This window comes from Mandrillus leucophaeus, unplaced genomic scaffold, assembly GCF_000951045.1.
Source record: "Mandrillus leucophaeus isolate KB7577 unplaced genomic scaffold, Mleu.le_1.0 Scaffold1133, whole genome shotgun sequence".
NCBI classification, from domain to species: Eukaryota; Metazoa; Chordata; class Mammalia; order Primates; family Cercopithecidae; genus Mandrillus; species Mandrillus leucophaeus.
In genome coordinates this window covers 174,248-182,144 of record NW_012099577.1, presented here as the reverse complement: position 1 = coordinate 182,144, position 7,897 = coordinate 174,248, and the positions used below count along the sequence as shown (strand labels likewise).

Sequence of the window (7,897 nt, the reverse complement as noted above, 5' to 3'; positions counted from 1 at the left end):
TGAGGCCAACATCATCCTGATACCAAAGCCTGGCAGAGACACAACAAAAAAAGAGAATTTTAGACCAATATCCCTGATGAACATGGATGCAAAGATCTTCAATAGAATACTGGCAAACTGAATCCAGCAGCACATCAAAAAGCTTATCCACCACGATCAAGTTGGCTTCATCCCTGGGATGCAAAGCTGGTTCAACATATGCAAATCAATAAACATAATCCATCACATAAACAGAACCAACGACAAAAACCACATGATCATCTCAATAGATGCAGGAAAGGCCTTTGACAAAATTCAGCAGCCCTTCATGCTAAAAATTCTCCATAAACTAGGTATTGATGGAACGCATCTCAAAATAATAAGAGCTATTTATGAAAAACCTACAGCCAATATACTGAATGGGCAAAAACTGGAAAAATTCCCTCTGAAAACTGGCACAAGACAGGGATGCCCTCTCTCACCACTGCTATTCAACATAGTGTTGGAAGTTGTAGCCAAGGCAATCAGGCAAGAGAAAGAAATAAAGGGTATTCAATTAGGAAAAGAGGAAGTCAAATGGTCCCTGTTTGCAGATGACATGATTGTATATTTAGAAAACCCCATCATCTCAGCCCAAAACCTCCTTAGCTGATAAGCAACTTCAGCAAAGTCTCAGGATACAAAATCAAAGTGCAAAAATTACAAGCATTCCTATACACCAATATCAAACAGCCAAATCATGAGTGAACTCTCATTCACAATTGCTACAAATAAAATACTTAGGAATCCAACTTACAAGGGATGTGAAGGACCTCTTCAAGGAGAACTACAAACCACTGCTCAACTAAATAAAAGAGGACACAAACAAATGGAAAAACATTCCATGCTCATGGAGAGGAAGAATCAATATCATGAAAATGGCCATACTGCCCAAGATAATTTATAGATTCAATGCCATCCCCATCAAGCTACCAATGACTTTCTTCACAGAATTGGAAAAAACTACTTTAAAGTTCATATGGAATCAAAAATAGCCTGCATAGCTAAGACAATCCTAGGCAAAAAGAACAAAGCTGGAGGCATCATGCTACTTGACTTCAAACTATACTACAAGGCTACAGTAACCAAAACAGCATGGTACTGTTACCAAAACAGATATATAGACCAATGCAATAGAGCAGAGGCCTCAGAAATAACACCACACATCTACAACCATCTGATCTTTGACAAACCTGACAAAAACAAAATATGGGGAAAGGATTCCCTATTTAATAAATGGTGCTGGGAAAACTGGCTAGCCATATGTAGAAAGCTGAAACTGGATCCCTTCCTTACACCTTATACAAAAATTAATTCGAGATGGATTAAAGACTTAAATGTTAGACCTAAAACCATAAAAACCCTAGAAGAAAACCTAGGCAATATCATCCAGGACATAGGGAATAAAGGGTATTTATTTACTGGCAAGGACTTCATGACTAAAACACCAAAAGCAATGGCAACAAAAGCCAAAATAGACAAATCAGATCTAATGAAACTAAAGAGCTTCTGCACAGCGAAAGAAACTACCATCAGAGTGAGCAGGTAACCTACAGAATGTGAGAAAATTTTTGCAATCTATCCATCTGACAAAGGGATCATATCCAGAACCTACAAAGAACTTAAACAAATTTACAAGAAAAAAACAACCCCAACAAAAAGTGGGCAAAGGATATGAACAGGCACTTCTCAAAAGAAGACATTTATGCAGCCAACAGACACATGAAAAAATGCTCATCATCACTGGTCATCAGAGAAATGCAAATCAAAACCACAATGAGATACCATCTCACACCAGTTAGAATGGCAATCATTAAAAAGTCAGGAAACAACAGATGCTGGAGAGGATGTGGAGAAATAGGAATGCTTTTATACTGTTGGTGGGAGTGTAAACTAGTTCAACCATTGTGGCAGACAGTGTGGCGATTCTTCAAGGATCTAGAACTAGAAAGACCATTTGACCCAGTGATCCCATTACTAAATACCCAAAGGATTATAAATTATGCTACTATAAAGACACATGCACACGTATGTTTATTGCGGCACTATTCACAATAGCAAAGACTTGGAACAAACCCAAATGTCCATCAATGATAGACGGGATTAAGAAAATGTGGCACACATACACCACGGAATACTATGCAGCCATAAAAAAGGATGAGTTCACGTCCTTTGCAGGGACATGGATGCAGCTGGAAACCATCATTCTGAGCAAACTATCACAAGGACAGAAAACCAAACACCGCATGTTCTCACTCATAGGTGGGAATTGAACAATGAGAACACTTGGACAAAGGGCGGGGAACATCACACCCCAGGGCCTGTCGTGGGGTTGGAAGCAGGGGGAGGGATAGCATTAGGAGAAATACCTACTGTAAATGACGAGTTAATGGGTGCAGCAAACCAACCTGGCACATGTATACCTATGTAACAAACCTGCATGTTGTGCACATGTACCCTAGAACTTAAAGTATAATTTTAAAAAACTTCAAATTAAGACCTCAAACTATGAAACTACTAAAAAAAATACTAACACAAACATACAAACAAACAAACAAACAAAAAACATTGGGGAAAATCTCCAAGACATTGGTCTGGACACAAAAATTATTTGAGTAATATCTCACAAGCAAAGACAACCAAAGCAAAATGGACAAATGGGATCACATCAAGTTAAAAAGTTTCTGCACAGCAAAGGAAACAGTCAACAAAGTGAAGAGACAACCCACAAAATGGGAGAAAATAGTTTACAAACTGTCAATCTAACAAGGGATTCATAACAATATATAAAGAGCTCAAACAACTCAATAGGAAAAAAAAAAACCTAACAATCTGATTTAAAAATGGGCAAAAGAGAGTTTCTAAGGATCATGTCTGAGAGTGAGTACTTCTTTTCTTTTTTTTTTTCTAAGGCAGAGTCTTGCTCTACCACCCAGGCTGGAGTGCAGGGGCACGATTTCGGCTAACTGCAAAGTCTGTCTCCCAGATTCAAGCAATTCTCCTGCCTCAGCCTCCTGAGTAGCTGGGGTTACAGGCGTGGGCCACCACGCCCAGCTAATTTTTGTATTTTTAGTAGAGATGGGGTTTCACCACGTTGATCAGGCTGGTCTCAAACTCCTGACCTCGTGATCTGCCTACCTTGGCCTCCCAAAGTGCTGGGATTATAAGCGTGAGCCACTGCACCCAGTTCTGATCCAGAGAAAATAGTCCCAATAAGATGGAGCCTGAAGGCATCATTGAGAGAAACTGGAATGAGATTGCTGACAGTTTTGATGATATGAACCTCTTGGAGTTCCTCCTCCATGGCATCTATGCCTATGGTTTTGAGAAGTCCTCTGCCATCCAGCAGCGAGCCACTCTTCTTGTATCAAGGGTTATGATGTGATCACTCAAGCCCTATCTGGGACTGGGAAAATGGCCACTTTTGCCATATAAATTCTGCAGTAGATTGAATTAGATCTAAAGACTACCCAGGCCTTGGTTCTAGCACCCACTTGATAATTGGCTCAAAAGATAGAGAAGGTGGTCATGACACTAGGAGACTACATAGGTGCCTCCTGTCATGCCTGTATTGGGGGCACCAATGTGCGTGCTGAGGTGCAGAAACTGCAGGTGAAAGTTCCCCATATTATCGTGGGTATCCCTGCTCACGTGTCTGATATGCTTAACCAGAGATACCTGTCTCCCAAATACATCAAGATATTTGTACTGGACGAAGTCAATGAAATGTTAAGCCATGGATTGAAGGACTCAATCTATGATATATTCCAAAAGCTTAACAGCAACACCCAGGTGGTTTTGCTATCAGACACAAGGCCTTCAGATGTGCTTAAGGTGACCAAGAAGTTCATGAGGGACCCCATTTGGATTCCTGTCAAGAAGGAAGAGTTGATCCTGGAGGGGATCCACCAATTCTACATCAATGTGGAACATAAGGAGTGGAAGTTGAGCACATTGTGTGACTTGTATGAAACCCTGACTGTCACCCAGGCAGTCATCTTCATCAACACCAGAAAGAAGGTAGACTGGCTCAGCCGGGCGCAGTGGCTCACGCCTGTAATCCTAGCACTTTGGGAGGCCGAGGCAGGCGGATCATGAGGTCAGGAGATTGAGACTATCCTGGCTAACACAGTGAAACCTCGTCTCTCCTAAAAATACAAAAAGAAATTAGCCGGGCGTGGTGGCAGGCACCTGTAGTCCCAGCTACTCGGAGGCTGAGGCAGGAGAATGGCATGAACCCAGGAGGCGAAGTTTGCAGTGAGCCGAGATCTCACCACTGCACTCCAGCCTGGGTGACAGAGCAAGACTCTGTCTCAAAAAAAAAAAAAAAAAAAAAGAATAAGGTAGATTGGCTCACTGAGAAGATGCATGCTTGGGACTTCACTGCCATGCATGGAGATATGGACCAAAGGAATGAAATGTGATCATGAGGGAGTTTTGTTCTGGCTCTCACAGAGTATTGATTAGCACTGACCTGCAGCCAGAAGCATTCATGTGCAGCAGGTTTCTTTAGTTATCAACTGTGACCTTCCCACCAACAACGAAAACTGTATTGACAGAATCGGTTGAGGTGGACGGTTTGGCCATAAGGGTGTGGCTATTAACATGGTGACAGAAGAAGACAAGAGGACTCTTTAAGAAATTGAGACCTTATACAACACCTCCATTTAGCAGATGGCCCTCAATGTTGCTGACCTCATCTGAGGGGCTATCCTGCTACCTAGCCCCAGCCAGGATTCAATCGTGGGAAACTGAGGAGCAGCAGGAGGCAGAAGGAAAGAGAGCCAAGGAATGGACATCCTGTAATTTTTTTCTTTGAATAAATGTCACTTTTTGAGGGAAAAAAAAGGCGGAGGGGAAGATCTGAATAGGCATTTCTCAAAAGACGACATACAAATGGCAAAGAGATGTATAAAAAAGTGCTCAATATTACTGATTGTCAGCGAAAGGCAGATCAAAACTACAATGTGATATCATCTTACCACAGTTAAAATGTTTTTTATCCAAAAGACAGGCAATAACAAATGCTGGTGAGGATGTGAAGAAAAGGGAACACTTGTGCGCTGTTGGTGGGAATATAAATTAGTATAGCCACTATGAAGAACAATATGGAGGTTCCTCAAAAAACTAAAAATAGAGCTACCATATGATCTATCAATCGTACTGCTAGGTATATAACCAAAAGAAAGGAAATCAGTATATCAAAGAGATAGATACCTGTACTCCCATGTTTGTTGCAGCACTATTCACAATAGCCAGGATTTCGAAACAACCTTTATCCATTTGTCAACATACGAATGGATAAAGAATATGTGGTACATGACTATGCACTGTGGTTCACGCCTGTAATTCTAGCACTCTGGGAGGCCGGGGCAGGTGGATCACCTGAGGTCGAGAGTTCGAGACCAGCCTGACCAACATGAAGAAACTCCATCTTTACTAAAAACGCAAAATTAGCCGGGCATGATAGCGCATGCCTGTAATCCCAGCTACTCAGGAGGCTGAGGCAGGAGAATCTCTTAAACCCCAGAGGTGGAGTTTGCAGTAAGCCAAGATTGTGCCATTGCACTCCAGCTTAGGCAACAAGAGTGAAACTCCATCTCACCAAAAAAAAAAAAAAAAAAGAATATGTGGTACATACACACAATGGAGTGGTATTCAGACATTTAAAAAAAAAAAAAAAAAGAGTCCTGTCATCTGCAACAATATGGATGGAACTGGAGGACATTATGTGTTAAAAAAAAAATAAGCCAGGCACAGAAAGACAAACTTCCCATTGTCTCATGCATTTATGAGAGCTAAAAATCAAAACAATTGAACTCATGATGACAGAAAATAGAATGATGCAAGTTACCAGAGGCTGGAAAGAAGGTGGAGGTGGGTGGGCAAAAGTGGGCATGGTTAATGGGTACAAAAACATAATTAGATGGAATGAATAAGATCTGGTCTTTGATAGTACAACAGGGTGACTACAGTCAACAATAATCTACTGCATTTTTTTTTTTTTTTTTTTTTGAGAAGGAGTCTCACTCTGTCTCCCAGGCTGGAGTGCAGTGGCGCGATCTCGGCTCACTGCAAGCTCCGCCTCCCAGGTTCATGCCATTCTCCTGCCTCAGTCTCCCGAGTAGCTGGGACTACAGGTGCCCGCCACCATGCCCGGCTAATTTTTTGTATTTTTTTTAGTAGAGACGGGGTTTCACCGTGTTAGCCAGGATGGTCTCGATCTCCTGACTTCGTGATCTGCCCGTCTCGGCCTCCGAAAGTGCTGGGATTACAGCCTTGAGCCACCGCGCCCAGCCTGCTGTGTATTTTTAAATAACTAAAGTATAACTGGAATGTTTATAACAGAAAGAAATGATAAATGCTTGAGGTGATGGATACCCCATTTACCCTGATGTGATTTTACTTACTGTATGCTTATATCAAAATATCTTGGCCAGGCACGGTGGCTCACACCTGTAATCCCAGCACTTTGGGAGGCCAAGGCAGGCGGATCATGAAGTCAGGAATTCGAGAACAGCCTGGCCAATATGGTGAAAACCTGTCTCTACTAAAAATACAAAACTTAGCCGGGTGTGGTGGCACACGCCTGTAGTCCCAGCTACTCGGGAGGCTGAGGCAGGAAAATTGCTTGAACCCAGGAGGCAGAGGTTGCAGTGAGCCGAGATCATACCACTGCACTCTAGCTAGAGCAACAGAGTGAGATGCTGTCAAAAAAAAAGAAAGCAAAAAAAAAAAAAAAAAAAAAAAAAAACCTCATGTACTCCATAAATATATTAATATATATCTACTAGGTACCTGTAAAAAATAAAAATTAAAAAAAGGAGCTTTACAAAAAGACAAATACCCCAAAATTAAAATGGATGAAGTATATAGTTAGCAAGATTAAAAAAAAAAAAAGTTGTCAGTTTAGCCATCAGATTGGCAAAGATTGAAAAAGCCTCAATAAAACTTAGTTTTGGGCTTGGCGCGGTGACTCATGTCTGTAATCCCAGCACTTTGGGAGACCAAGGCAGGCAGACTGCTTCGGCTCAAGAGTTTGAGACCAGCCCGGGCAACATGGCAAAACCCCGTCTCTGTCAAAAATACAAAAATTAGCCAGGCGTGGTAGGTAGCACATGCCTGTGATCCCAGCTACTCAGGAGGCTAAGGTGGGAGGATCACTTGAGCCCAACAGGTGGAGACTGCAGTGAGCCAAGATTGTGCGCTCCAGCCTGGGCGACAGAGTGAGACCCTGTCTCAAAAAAATGTACATAGTTTTGCAAATTTGGTACTATCAATGGGAACATAAATGTATATGAGCCTTCTTAGTGCATTCTGGCAATCTGTATGAACATGGAAGTTCGCTTCGAGAAATTTACCCACAGAGGTAATTATAAAAGGGCAAAAAGTTGAAGGCACAAGGATATAGCAGGATTTATGAAAGAAAGCCACTGGAAGCAACTTACATGCCATCAAGAGGCTTAATTAAATAAACTAAGGTCATTAAGGATAATGTAGGTTTGTTATAGAAAGATGTTAACATTGCTAGGGAGGGAAATGTAGGTTATAAAACAGCATATATAGTATAATTCAAAATTTCACATAAATGTATATATTTATAAAGAGATTTCAGAAGGATATTTAGCAAAATGTATACAGTGATAATCTCAAGTAGAGGTAGATTGGGATAATTTCCTTTAAACATGACCACATACATGTTTATCTTCATTTTTACTTTCTACAGTGATCATCTAATGGCTTTTATCTCAGAATTATTTTTATAACTTTCTCAGCATTTTTTTGTAACTATCACTCTTAGAACTTTTTTTTTTTTTTTTTTTTTTTTTTTTTTTGAGAAGGAGTCTCACTCTGTCTCCCAGGCTGGAGTGCAGTGGCG

General features: G+C 41.1%; 1 protein-coding gene and 1 pseudogene across 2 annotated transcripts in view; one reads left to right on the top strand and one right to left on the bottom strand.

The window, feature by feature from the left end:
• Positions 1-7,897, bottom strand: part of CPEB3 (cytoplasmic polyadenylation element binding protein 3) — a 207,632-nt gene that overhangs the window by 94,296 nt on the left and 105,439 nt on the right. The window lies entirely within an intron of this gene.
• On the top strand, positions 3,202-4,464 carry LOC105550803 (annotated as a pseudogene). The gene is made up of 2 exons (XR_001007775.1): positions 3,202-4,047; positions 4,372-4,464. The product of XR_001007775.1 is annotated as a eukaryotic initiation factor 4A-I-like (transcript).